Source organism: Mus caroli, chromosome 18, assembly GCF_900094665.2.
Source record: "Mus caroli chromosome 18, CAROLI_EIJ_v1.1, whole genome shotgun sequence".
NCBI classification, from domain to species: domain Eukaryota; kingdom Metazoa; phylum Chordata; class Mammalia; order Rodentia; family Muridae; genus Mus; species Mus caroli.
Window position 1 is genome coordinate 547,310 of NC_034587.1, and position 12,954 is coordinate 560,263.

A 12,954-nucleotide genomic window follows, 5' to 3' on the forward strand; every position below is an offset into this window, starting at 1 on the left:
CTTCCTTCCTTCCTTCCTTCCTTTCTTTCTTTCTTTCTTTCTTTCTTTCTTTCTTTCTTTCTTTCTTTCTTTCTTTCTTTCTTTCTTCCTCTTTCTTGTCTTCTTTTTTATTAGATATTTTCTTTATTTACTTTTCAAATGACATCCCCTTTCCTGATTTCCCCTCCGAAAACTCCCTATCCACTCCCCCACTCCCTCTGCTCACCAACCCACCCACTCCAGCCTCCTGACCTTGACATTCTCCTACACTGGAGCATAGAACCTTCACAGGACCAAAGGCCTCTCCTCCCATTGATGACCAGCAAGGACACATGAGATTGTAGCCATGGGTCCCTCCATGTGTACTCTTTAGTTGGTGGTTTAGTCCTTGGGAGCTCTGGGGGTACTGGATGGTTCATCATGTTGTTCTTTCTATGGGGCTGCAAACTCCTTCAGCTCCTTGGATCCTTTATCTAGTTTCTCTATTGGGGACCCTATGTTCAGTCCAATGGTTGACCGACAGTATCCACCTCTGTATTTATTAGGTACTGGTAGAGCCCCTCAGGAGTCAGATATATCAGGCTCCTGTCAGCAAGCACTTGTTGGCATCCACAATAGTGTCTGGGTTTGGTGTCTGTATATGGGATGGATCCCCAGGTTGAACAGTCTTTGGATGGCCTTTCCTTCAGTCTCTGCTCCACACTTTTTCTCTGTAACTCCTCCCATGGGAATTTTGATCCCTCTTCTAAGAAGCACTGAAGCATCCACATTTTGGTCTTCCTTCTTCTCGAGTTTCATGTTGTCTGTGAATTGTATCTTGGTTATTTTGACTTCCTGGGCTAATATTCAATTATCAGTGAGTGCATATCATGTGTGTTCTTTTGTGATTGGGTTACCTCACTCAGGATAATACTTTCTAGTTCCATCCATTTGCCAAAGAATTTAATAAATTCATTGTTTTTAAATAGATCAGTAGTGCTCCATTGTGTAAATGTACCACATTTTCTGTATCCATTCCTCTGTTGAGGGACATCTGGGTTGTTTCCAACTTCTGGCTATTATAAATATGGCTGGTATGAACATAATGGATCGTGTGCCCTTATAATATGTTGGAGCATCTTCTGGGAATATGCCCAGGAGTAGTATAGCTGAGTCCTCAGGTAGTACTATGTCCAATTTTCTGAGGAACCACCAACTTGATTTGCAGAGTGGTAGTATGAGCTTGCAATTCCACCAGCAATGAAGGAGTGTTCCTCTTTCTCGACATTCTCACCAGCATTTGCTGTCACCTGAGGTTTTGATCTCTGACTGGTGTCAATTGGAATTGTTGAGGTGGATTGCTTTGATTTGCATTTCCCTGACAACTAAGGATGTTGAACATTTCTTTAGGTGCTTCTCAGCCATTTAGTATTCCTCAGTTGAGAATTCTGGGTGCCCTTGCATTTGGAGCATAGTTGTTCATAATTGAGAGTTCTTCTTGGTAGATTTTTGCTTTGATGAGTATGAAGTATCTTTCCTTATCTTTTTTGATGTCTTTTGGTTGAAAATCGGTTTTAACTTGTATTAGATTGGCTGCTCTCATTTGTTTCTTGGGACCATTTGCTTGGAAAACTGTTTTCTATCCCTTTACTCTGAGGTAGTGTTTGTCTTTGACACTGATGTGTGTTTCCTGTATGTAGCAAAATGCTGGGTCCTGTTTATATATCCAGTCTGTTAGTCTCAGTCTTTTTTACTGGGGGAATTGAGTCTATTGGTGTTAAAAGATATTAAGGAATAGTGATTGTTGCTCCCTGTTATTATTGGTGTTATTTTTATGTTTATGTGGTTATCTTCTACTGGGCTTATGGGAAGAAGATTACTTTCTTGCTTTTTCTAGGGTGTTGTTTCCCTCCTTGTGTTGGTTTTTTTCCATCTATTATCCCTTGTAGGGCTGGATTTGTGGAAAGATATTGTGTAAATTTTGTTTTGTCGTGGAATATCTTGTTTTTTCCTTGTATGGTAGTTGAAAGTTTTGCTGGGTATAGTAGTCTGGATTGACATTTATGTTCTCTTAGGGTATGTATGAGATTGCCCAGGATCTTCTAGCTTTCCTAGTCTCTGGTGGGAAGTGTGGTGTAATTCTGAAAGGTCTGCCTTTTTATGTTACTTGACCCTTTGTCTTTACTGGTTTTAATATTTATTCTTTCTTTCTTTAGAGCATTTGGTGTTTTGATTATTATGTGTTGGGAGGAATTTTTTTCTGGTCCAATCTATTTGGAGATCTGTAGGCTTCTTGTATGTTCATGAGCATCTCTTTCTTTAGGTTAGCGATAAGTTTTCTTCTATAATTTTGTTGAAGATTTCTACTGGCCCTTTTAGTTGGAAATCTTTGCTCTCTTCTATACCTATTATCCTTAGGTTTGGTCTTCTCATTGTGTCCTGGATTTCCTGGATGTTTTGGGTTAGGAGCTTTTTGCATTTTGCATTTTCTTTGACTGTTGTGTCAATGTTTTCTATGGTATCTTCTGCACCTGAGATTCTCTCTTCTATCTCTTGTTATCTGTTGGTGATCCTTGCATCTATGACTCCTGTTATCTTTCCTATGTTTTCTATCTCCAGGGTTGTCTCCCTTTGTGATTTCTTTATTGTTTCTATTTTCATTTTTAGATCCTGGATGGTTTTGTTCAGTTCCTCCACCTATTTGGTTGTGTTTTCCTGTATTTCTTTAAGGGATTTTTGAGTCCTTAAATTCCTCTATCATCATTGTGAGATGTGATTTTAAATCAGAGTTTTGCTTTTCTGGTATATTGGGGTAACCAGGGTTCACTGTGGTGGGAAAACTGGGTTCTGATGATGCCAAGTAGTCTTCTTTTCTGTTGATTATGTTCTTGAGCTTGCCTTTTGCCATCTGGTTATCTCTGGTGTTAGCTGGTCTTGCTGTCTCTGACTTTGGCTTGTCCTTCATGCAAGCCTTTGTGTCAGTACTCCTGGGAGACTAGTTCTCTCCAGGATGAATTTGGATATGGAGAGCTGTGGTACAGGGTCAGCTCTAGGTGCAGACAGAGACCAGAAGGATCCTATCCCCAGCTGATCCTTGGTTCTTGTGTCCTAGTGGATCTTTGAGTGTCTTTCTTGGGTCATCAATTTGAAGAGAAATGTTGGTCTTACCTGGGCTGGCAGGTATGTAGGCACTCCTGGGAGGCTCACTCCCTCCTGGAACTATTTGGGAATTGTGCCCTGTGGCAGAGGATCTGCTACAGACAGAGATAGAAACCAGAAGGCTCCCATCTGAGGCTGCCCCTCAGTTCCTGTATCCTTAGGGTTCTGGGTGGGTTCCCCTGAGCAGCAGTAGTGGTCCTACCTGCACTCACAGGCCTGTCTGCACTCCTGGGAGGCTTAATCCCTCCTGGAGCTATTTTTGGGTATGGAGCCCTGTGGCAGTGAATCTGCTATAGGCAGAGACCGAAACTGGAAGGCTCTTCGGAGCTTTTCAAGAAGAGGAATTTCCAAAACACCTAGCACTCCAATTGTATCACTGTGAATGAGCACAGTGGGAAAATATTGTCTAAGACTGTGGACTTCTCTGTGACATGGCCAGCACTTGCTAGAAACAGAGTGGTGAGCTTTCTGTTGTCTGGGCTTCCTTTGATTGGGGAATGTTTGACAGAAGCATTTTAGCTTTCTCCAGAGCTGTGGGTTTTGTGGGGAACATAGTTATTAATGGGACTGGATATTGCATGCAGAACTGTGAGTTCTACCTAGTCTGAACAAGTTGCTCTCCTTGATGAGTCTTTGAATGGAGATGTAGATTTCAGTAATTTTTCTCTGCAGCAGTATGCATGTATATATGCATATCCTATATGCATATAATCACATGTATGCTTTGCTTGTTTGTTTTAGGACTTTACAAGACCTGAGTGAATCCAGAAAGTAACCTCACCCTCTCTCCTCTCTAGATTGGATGACAAGTTAGGGCAGGCCAGCGGATAATGTTTGGCTTCATGCAGTCTGGGTCAGACCTTCACTGAGAAGTGATGAAGACCAGCAGGTGGAAATGCACTCATGAGCCTAGTGCTCAGTGCTCAGTAGTTGCTCTTCACAAGGCTGCACAGTGCTCTGGTCAGAGTTGCTTCTATTTCAGCCACCTGGGGTTGAACATGAACAAGTCTGGCCCAAATCCTGGAGCAGAAGGATTCAAACTGGACTCAGGCTGGAAACCTAAAGGGGAGGAGACTGAGTTGGTCCCATGGGATTAGGTGAGTGCAAAATCAGTAGGTGAAAGGTCAGCTTTTGGAGCTGGAACTCTCTAGAAGAGCCATGTTGATAAGCATGGAAATGCTTCTCTGAATTGTAATAGTGTCAACTCCCAGTCTTCAGTAAAATTTTCTTCAACAATCCATTCCTTGCTGTACTCAGGGAAATTAAAGGCAGAGCTGTGTCTGTACTTGGATAGCTTGTATGGGCAGGCAGAATGGCCAGGAAAGCCAATTTGGAGTCTGCCCCAGGGCTTTTGTGGAGTCACACAGCATCAGCTAGCCCTGGGAGTCAGGTAGCAGGAAGGATAAGAAACTTCTCCCAGGATAGAGGGGTGGACAGTCTCTGACAACTCTTAGAGATTCTCCAAATTGTACATCGTGGAGAGGCAGGGGGTTATTTCTCAAGTCATACAGCTGGACTTAAATGCCACTGTCATTTATAAAATTATGGAAATGTGGTCCTCTGGTCATCACAGGAGGGGATGATTGCTGTCTGGGAATATCTCAGTTCTCATTGGAGTGTGTGTTCTGCCCCTTAGTGTGACTGCTTTTCAGGAGACTGGGGAAGAATGTAGAATACCTGCAACTTTCCATTTTATGTGAGTTAAGCCATTGTCATTTTATATGAAACAATCTCACAACTCAACTAAAACATTTATTTTCATTGGTTCTTTTGGATTCTCAGCTATAAGCTACTATAAGCTTTTTCTCAGTATAAGCTTATAACTATAAGCTATAAGCTCTTATTCCCACCATGAATCAATCTCTCTCTCTCTCTCTCTCTCTCTCTCTCTCTCTCTCTCTCTCTCTCTCTCTCAGATTACTCACTGGTGAGTCTTTGTGGCCAAGACCAAATTCTCATCAAATTTCTTCTCAGTTTCCATCACTCTGCTGCTGAGCCTCTTGTTTCTAACAACACAGATTGGTAGGGCAAGACACTTTTAAATGTCTTTTAGTGTTAAAAGTGTTAAGATCATGCCCATTGACACCTCCATTGCTTCTTAGGGACTCAGGAAAAGAACTATACAGAATTCTTTTATTTCTTTTTTCAGAATAGGTTCCTACTTCATCTCTAAAATCCTCTGCTTTCAACATCTTGAACAGTTTGCTATTGTGGCTTTTCCTGTGGTCCTGGAACCAGAACATCTTGTTTGCTTCTTAGGGTTTATATGGTAGTTCCTTTTCAGTCCAATGTCACCTTTTAGCCATGTCTTTGGAGAGGTCTTCTCCTAACCTCTCTGTCCAAAGTAACCTTTTTTCAACCTCAGTCTTTTTTTTCCATTATTCTGTTTTTCAGAAAACTTAGCATAACTTCAAGGAAGTAGCTAATGTGTCAAACTTGTCTATACAATTTACAGTGATGTCTCTAACATCTGGCACAGGAGATGTCTAATAAATAAGTGCCAAGGTGATTAAGCAGTGAGTGCCTATATGGACATGAGGAAGACTATGTTTAGGCTGTGCCAAAACAAAAAGCATTAGTGGCTGCTGAGCAGGTGTATTTACAGACCAAGAAGATGTAACTGTGTACATGCAGGTGCATGCACATGTACACAGTATACACATGTGTACACACACACACACACACTGTTTGGGTCAAGTTTTCTTCTGAAAGAAGAAGTGCCTTCCAAAGAAGGCACTCACTGGTACCACCTTTGTCTTTGAGGTTCAGCTGCCTCATTCACAGGCAGTGTAGATCCTTATTCTCTGACTCTTCTTATGGACTCCGCTCCTCAGCATCAATTACATGGTTTCTCCACCAATCTTTCAGCATCTAAGCATGACTATCCCATCCCCCACCCCCCACTCATGGTCATTCATTGATTTATCTCAGGTTTTTGCCACCAGATTGAGTTCATAGTCACGGTGTCTCACCTCCAGTCATTTCTCTGGATATAACTCTCCAACCTCCTCAATTCTGGTTCACCTGACTTATGACTTTGTAGCTGTCCTTGGAGATACCTTTCTGGGGGGATATGGAACAAGGGTTCCTTGGACTATGATTCTAGTGACTCTATCTTGTCTCCCAAATGCAAATGGGACTTCAATCTTGTACCATTTCCACTCTGGAGATACTCCTGAATGTAAAAATCCCCAGTCTCTGTTTCTTTCACTCCCCGGGGGGAGCTGCTTTATAAAAGAACCCCTAAGAGCATGGAGTGGGACACAGGTGAACATATTTCAGCACATCAATGTAAGTAAGCACCGAGGGCTGTCAAAGGTGACAACTGTGTCTTCACTTTAAAATAAAAAAGCATTTGACACAACCAAAGTGTTTTACAAGCAGTATCTGGTTCAGTTGATGTCTTTTTTTTTTTTTTTTTTTTTTTTTTGACAAAACAAAGTGATAGAGTGTCAATCCTTTCCTAAGGGATAGGTCTTCAATCAGGGCATAGTTCATGTTATCTTAGTGATCCTGATAATTGTCTGGCTTGCTTATCCTGGCTATTTAAGGATAGAAGAGAGTTCAAATGCAGTTTTACAAAAGTTTACTCTTTGAGAGTGTCCTAGGGAAGGATTAGGAAGCTGAGTCTGGAACTATGTCTGGTTCCCATTAACCATCCTGTTCATGAGGTGCTGGTGAGGTGTTTTGCTGGGCCAAACATCCTACCGTGTGGGATGAGGTGGGTGGAGTGGCTCATTACTGGTGATGTCACACTCGAGGATCTCTCCTGCTGTTCTGTTCCAATGCCCAGGAACAAGGACTTCATAAAAACATTCCTCTCACTTAAAAGGCCCATTAACCTTTCCAATCTGGCTAATGATTAATACCATTAGCTTAGGTAGAGATGAGAGCTTCTCCAGAGGGCAAGGTGCCCATAAGGAGATAGGCTGTGAGACTTAAGCAAACCCAGCCTGCTGTTGTCAGCCTGTCTGGGTGTGGAGATAATGGCTTGACTCTTGCCATCAGTGACTTTTATTACAAGCATTATTAGGCATCTGTTTGTTTAGTACCTGCCCTAGTAGGGAGGAGAGGGAACCCAAATAATAACATCAAGTTTACCCAGACTTAACCATGTGGATATCACCAAAGATGTTCTGGCTCTGTGTTTCTCAAAACAAAGATCACCTTGGGTGAGTTTACAAGACCTATTTTGATTTCTTTCTCTTTGGTCTAGATCTATCAGGTTAAACTTTCCATTGTGAAAAATGGCCAAATATCTGCGGTAACACAGGCCTTAACACAATATGCTCTGTTCATAATTGTGGGATAACCCAGAGGATCATGTAGATGGTAATAAGCAAAGAAAATAAACTCATCATTGAGAAAATCCCCCAAATTAGGAATCATCTACTATAAAACCTAAAGTACCCCAGCAAAGACTGTGGTGGCCATCCACTGCTATATCAATGTTATATTCATGTGCCTAGTGATATACTGTAGTTACCTCTGGAGGTCTCAAAAAAAATCAGGTCAGGCTGTTTTGTTCCTTTATGGTGCCTGACATAATTTTCATGGTATGTTCATGAAGGCCTGATGAGGAAGGTTGTGTTAACAAAGAAGAAAGGCCAGTCTTAGAGGCCACAGGGACATCATAAATAATAAAGACAGGCTGCAGTCAGAAAGCTTTAATTAAGGGTTCATGTACTTCAGACAGTGTTCCTAGCTCAGTGCTGGCCCCAGCTGGTTAATGATGAATACATGTGAAAGGGAGAGCTGGCTGGCTTCCATAGGGTGCCACATGGCTACATGCTCATAAAAGTGTGCCAGAACCAGAACAGGCATCACCATCTCATGATATTCTGAGCAGTGTTGTGGGACACTGCCAGGGTCCTTGTTTCTGGATGATGACAGAGCCAGAATCCTTGGCCAGCTCCATTATTTCTCTATACCACAAAGCCAAGATGAGCTATATTAGTAGATGTGTTAAACCTTTGTTTCAAGCCTCACCAGACTAAGCCCCACCTGGAACTGCACATAGGGGATGCACTTGTCTTCTGTATGAGTTCCCTTGGAACGAGGCCTTCTTACAAGCAGAACACTGGGATCTATAGTTGCTTTGATATTTTATCTCCAGGTCATGCTGATCTCAGGGTCTTTCTAATGTCCTGAATCAAGGATAATGCTCACAATGAGACAGGCTGTGAGACCCAGGCAAACCTAGACTGCTGTTCTCAGACTGTCTGGATGTGGAGTATGAAATGGAACTTTGTTAGATACCTAAGCCATTAATTTTGTTTGTTTGGTTTGGTTTTTGTTTGAAAGGGATGAAAAGTAGAAGTTAGTGAACTATTAAATTGAGTGAAAATTAGGGAGGCAGAGCTGAGTTCCAGACCTCTGTGCATCTTCCCTGCCAGAGGAGAGCTTGCCTGCAGAGTGCTCTGACCACTGGAACTCAGAAGAGAGTTGGAGTACCAGGAGTGCTGACAGAGGCTAACAGAATCACAGGAGGAACAAGCTCCAACCAGAAACAGCTAAAACATCTAACACCAGAGATTACCAGATGGCAAATGTGAATCTTACTAACAGAAACCAAGATCACTTGGTATCATTGGAACCCAGTACTCCCACCACAGCAAGTCCTGGATACCCTAACACACTGAGAAGCAAGATTTGGATTTAAAGTCATATCTCATGATACAGGTAGAGGATTTTAAGAAGGACATTAATAACTCACTTAAAGAAATAAAGGAGAGCACTGCTAAACAGGTAGAAGTACTTGAGGAAGCACAAAAAAAAATCCCTTAAAGAATTACAGGAAAACACTGCTAAACAGGAAGAAGTCCTTAAAGAGGAAACACAAAAATCCCTTAAAGAATTACAGGAAAACACAACCAAACAGGTGATGGAATTGAACAAAACCATCCAAGATCTAAAAATGTAAGTAGAAACAATAAAGAAAACCCAAAGGGAGATAACTCTGGAGATAGAAATCCTAGCCAGGAACCATAGATGCGAGCATCAGCAACAGAATACAAGAGATGGAAGAAAGAATCTCAGGTGCAGAAGATTTCATAGAAAACATGGACACAACAATCAAAGAAAATGCAAAATGCAGAAAGATCCTAACTCAAAACATCCATGAAATCCAGGAAACAATGAGGAGACCAAACCTAAGGATAATAGGTATAGATAAGAATGAAGATTTTCAACTTAAAGGACAAGTAAATATCTTCAACAAAATTATAGAAGAAAATGTCCCTAACCTAAAGAAAGGGATGCCCATGAACATACAAGAAGCCTACAGAACTCCAAATAGAATGGATCAGAAAAGAAATTCCTCCCAACACATAAGAATCATAACAACAAATGCACTAAATAAAGATAGAATATTAAAAGTAGTAAGGGGAAAAAGGTCAAGTAACATATAAGAGCAGACCTATTAGAATTACACCAGACTTTTCACCAGAGACTATGAAAGCCAGAAGATCCTGGACAGATATTATACAGACACTAAGAGAACACAGATGCCAGCTCAGGCTACTATACCAAGAAAAACCTCTCAATTACCATAGATGCAGAAAATAAAGTATTCCATGTCACACAATATCTTTCCATGAATCCAGCCCTTCCAAGGATAATAAAGGGAAAACTCCAACACAAGGAGGGAAAGTATGCCCAAGAAATGCAAGAAAGTAATCCTTCAACAAACCTAAAAGAAGGATAGCTGTAAGAACAGAATCCCAACTCTAATAACAAAAATAACAGGAAGCAATAATTACTTTTCCTTAATACCTCTTAATCTCAATGGACTCAATTTCCCAACAAAAAGACAAAGACAAACAGACTGGATACATAAACAGGACCCAACACTTTGCTGCATACAGGAAACCCACCTCAGGGACAAAGACAGACATTACCTCAGAGTAAAAGGCTAGAAAACAATTTTCCAAGCAAATGGTCCAAAGGAACAAGCTGGAGTAGCCATTCTAATATTGAATAAAATCGACATCCAACCCAAAGTTATAACAAACAAACAAACAAGGAAGGAAGGACACTTCATACTCATCAAAAGTAAAATTTTCCAAGATGAACTCTCAATTCTAAATATCTATCCTCCAAATGCAAGGGCATCCTCATTCATTAAAGAAACTATAGTAAAGTTCAAAACACACATTGCACTGCACACAATAATAGTGGGAGACTTCAATACCCCACTCTCATCAATGGATAGATCCTGGAAACAGAAACTTAACAGAGACACATTGAAACTAACAAGTTATGAAACAAATGAATTTAACAGATACAATTTGAAAAACACATGAAACTCAAGAAGAAGGAAGACCAATGTGTGGATACTTTGTTCCTTCTTAGAATGGAGAACAAAATACACATGGAAGGAGTTACAGAGACAAAGTTTGGAGCTGAGACAGAAGGAAGGACCACCTTTCTGCCCCACCCAGGGATCCATCCCACAAACAACCACAAAACCCAGACACTATTGCATATGCCAGCAAGATTTTGCTGACAGGACCCTGATAGAGCTATCTCTTGTGAGGCTATGCCAGTGCCTGGCAAATACAGAAGTGGATGCTCACAGTCATCTATTGGATGAAACACAGGGCCGTCAATGAAGGAGCTAGAGAAAGTACACAAGGAGATAAAGGGGTCTGCAACTCTATAGGAGGAACAACAATATGAAGTAACCAGTACCCCCAGAGCGTGTGTCTCTAGTTGCATATGTAGCAGAGGATGGCCTAGTAGGCCATCAATGGGATTAGACGCCCTTGGTCTTGCAAAGATTATATGCCCTAGTACAGAGGAATGCTAGGTCCAGAAAGGGGGAGTGGGTGGGTTGGGGAACAGGGCAGGGGCAGGGTATAGGGGACTTTCAGGAATGTAAGTAATGAAATGTAAATGAAGAAAATATCTAATAAAATAAAAATTAAAAAAGAAGCTTGAGCAGAAATGCAACTCTTAAAACATATTAATTTGTTTGCTGGTCTCTTCCTCGTTTCATAGCCTTTGAGCCTTAGCAGCCTGGGTGCAGCTGATTCCCTTTACTGGAGAAACAGCTGAGGCAGAGTACAGATGCCATTCACACATGTGTTGTGGACTTGGGCATGTAGCTTATAAACTCAGTCACTCTCTCTGAGCTGAATTGGCTGTGTGGAATTTCCTCAGGAAGGGAAAACAGGTATCTACAAGGAAGCATCCACTGCTCATTGCTGATCATCTGCTCCCTGGTTAGCAGGTTCCAGGAGACCAATGCCACTGCCAAGCATAGGACTTGTCATCAGGAGCAGGCAGTGTACATCACATGGTGGCTATCTCTCTGCATCCCATTCCCTCATCAGTTAGACAAGTAGCAGAAAGTCACACTGCTTTTATGTTTTGGAGATCAGGGATAGATGTGGATTAATTAGATAAAGGGAGGATAGAACAATGGAAAAAGCCATGAGCCAAGTTTACTGTCCCAGACTCCCAAAGAGTATCGTTTATCTGGTTGCTGGCACTTTGGAGAGGACATGCTTTGTTCTGAGCTGTAGAACCAGGAGACTGAAAGACTGCAGCTGGTAGCTCAGGCTGTTTTATTCTGTCTAATATGGGTGTCTCTCTTTCTATAAGCTAGCATGCCTTCCTTGAATTTTGGTAGAGATTAGAGGTAGGTGGGAATGGCCATATGTGGTGCTGACAGAATGAGAGTCACTAGGTGTCCTCTGTACTAATGAGTATAACTTTAGTTCATTTGTTTCCACAGCTATATAGGTTTCCTCCACAACACTATCTATCACATAACACATAGTGTTTTCTAGAGTATGGATAGTTTGCTATTTCTAGTTTACATCCATTATGGGAAGTCTGACACTTTTTAATAAACAAATTACTGCAGGGTGTGTGTGTGTGTGTGTGTGTGTGTGTGTTTGTGTGTGTGTGTGTGTGTGATTGAGTTCGCATGCATGTGCAGGCTTCAAACTGAGTATTGGATTCATCATGTTTCTAGAAGTGATATAACTCGGACAGGAAATGTCAACAAAGCCCTGGGCTGAAAGTCTAGTCCATTGTGCTCCTGGGAGCTGGTAAGGCTACTGCCGACCACAGCCTCTTCGTGTCTCTTTGCTGTGCTTCTTGGCTACTATGAGGTGGGCAGCTTAGGTCTAATGTGTCCCTACCATAACATTTTGCCTCAGCATAGGCCCTGCACCACTGGGCTGATGGTACACTGACAGAAACCCCTGACTCCCTAATGCTATAAAGCACAAGGAACCTTTTCTCTTCAGAAGTTGATTATCTCAGGTATTTTGCTATAGTGGTTGAAAGCTACCTGAAGTGAGAGTTTTGGAAAGGCCAACCTCTCTTTGGAGGAGGGGATGTGGAGATTAGCCCTTTCAGGCCTTTTTCTTAGTTTCTAACTTTGCCAAGAGTCTTTGTTGGTCTTGGCCTGCAGACACACCCTGCCTGGTGTCTGCCTGGGTTGCCACACAGGATTCTGTATGTTTGTCTCCATGTCTTTTCTCTCCTTACAGGAACACCAATCAGACTGAGTTAAGGTCCCTGCTAATGCCTCTTCACTGACTGAATTGGCAATTGGCTGTTCTCAGACTCTGGAGGAGGACATGTTGGGAAATTACTCAACCCAGTACCCATGCTGTGAACTTCCTATGCACAGTACCTTAGAGCCACCTTGCTGTGTGAATACTCTTCCACTGGTTCTACACTTTCCTTCCTTCCTTCCTTTTTCTCTTTCTTTCTTTCTTTCTTTCTTTCTTTCTTTCTTTCTTTCTTTCTTTCTTTCTTTCTTTCTTTCTTTCACTTTCTTTCTTTCTTTCTTTCTTTCTTTCTTTCTTTCTTTCTTTC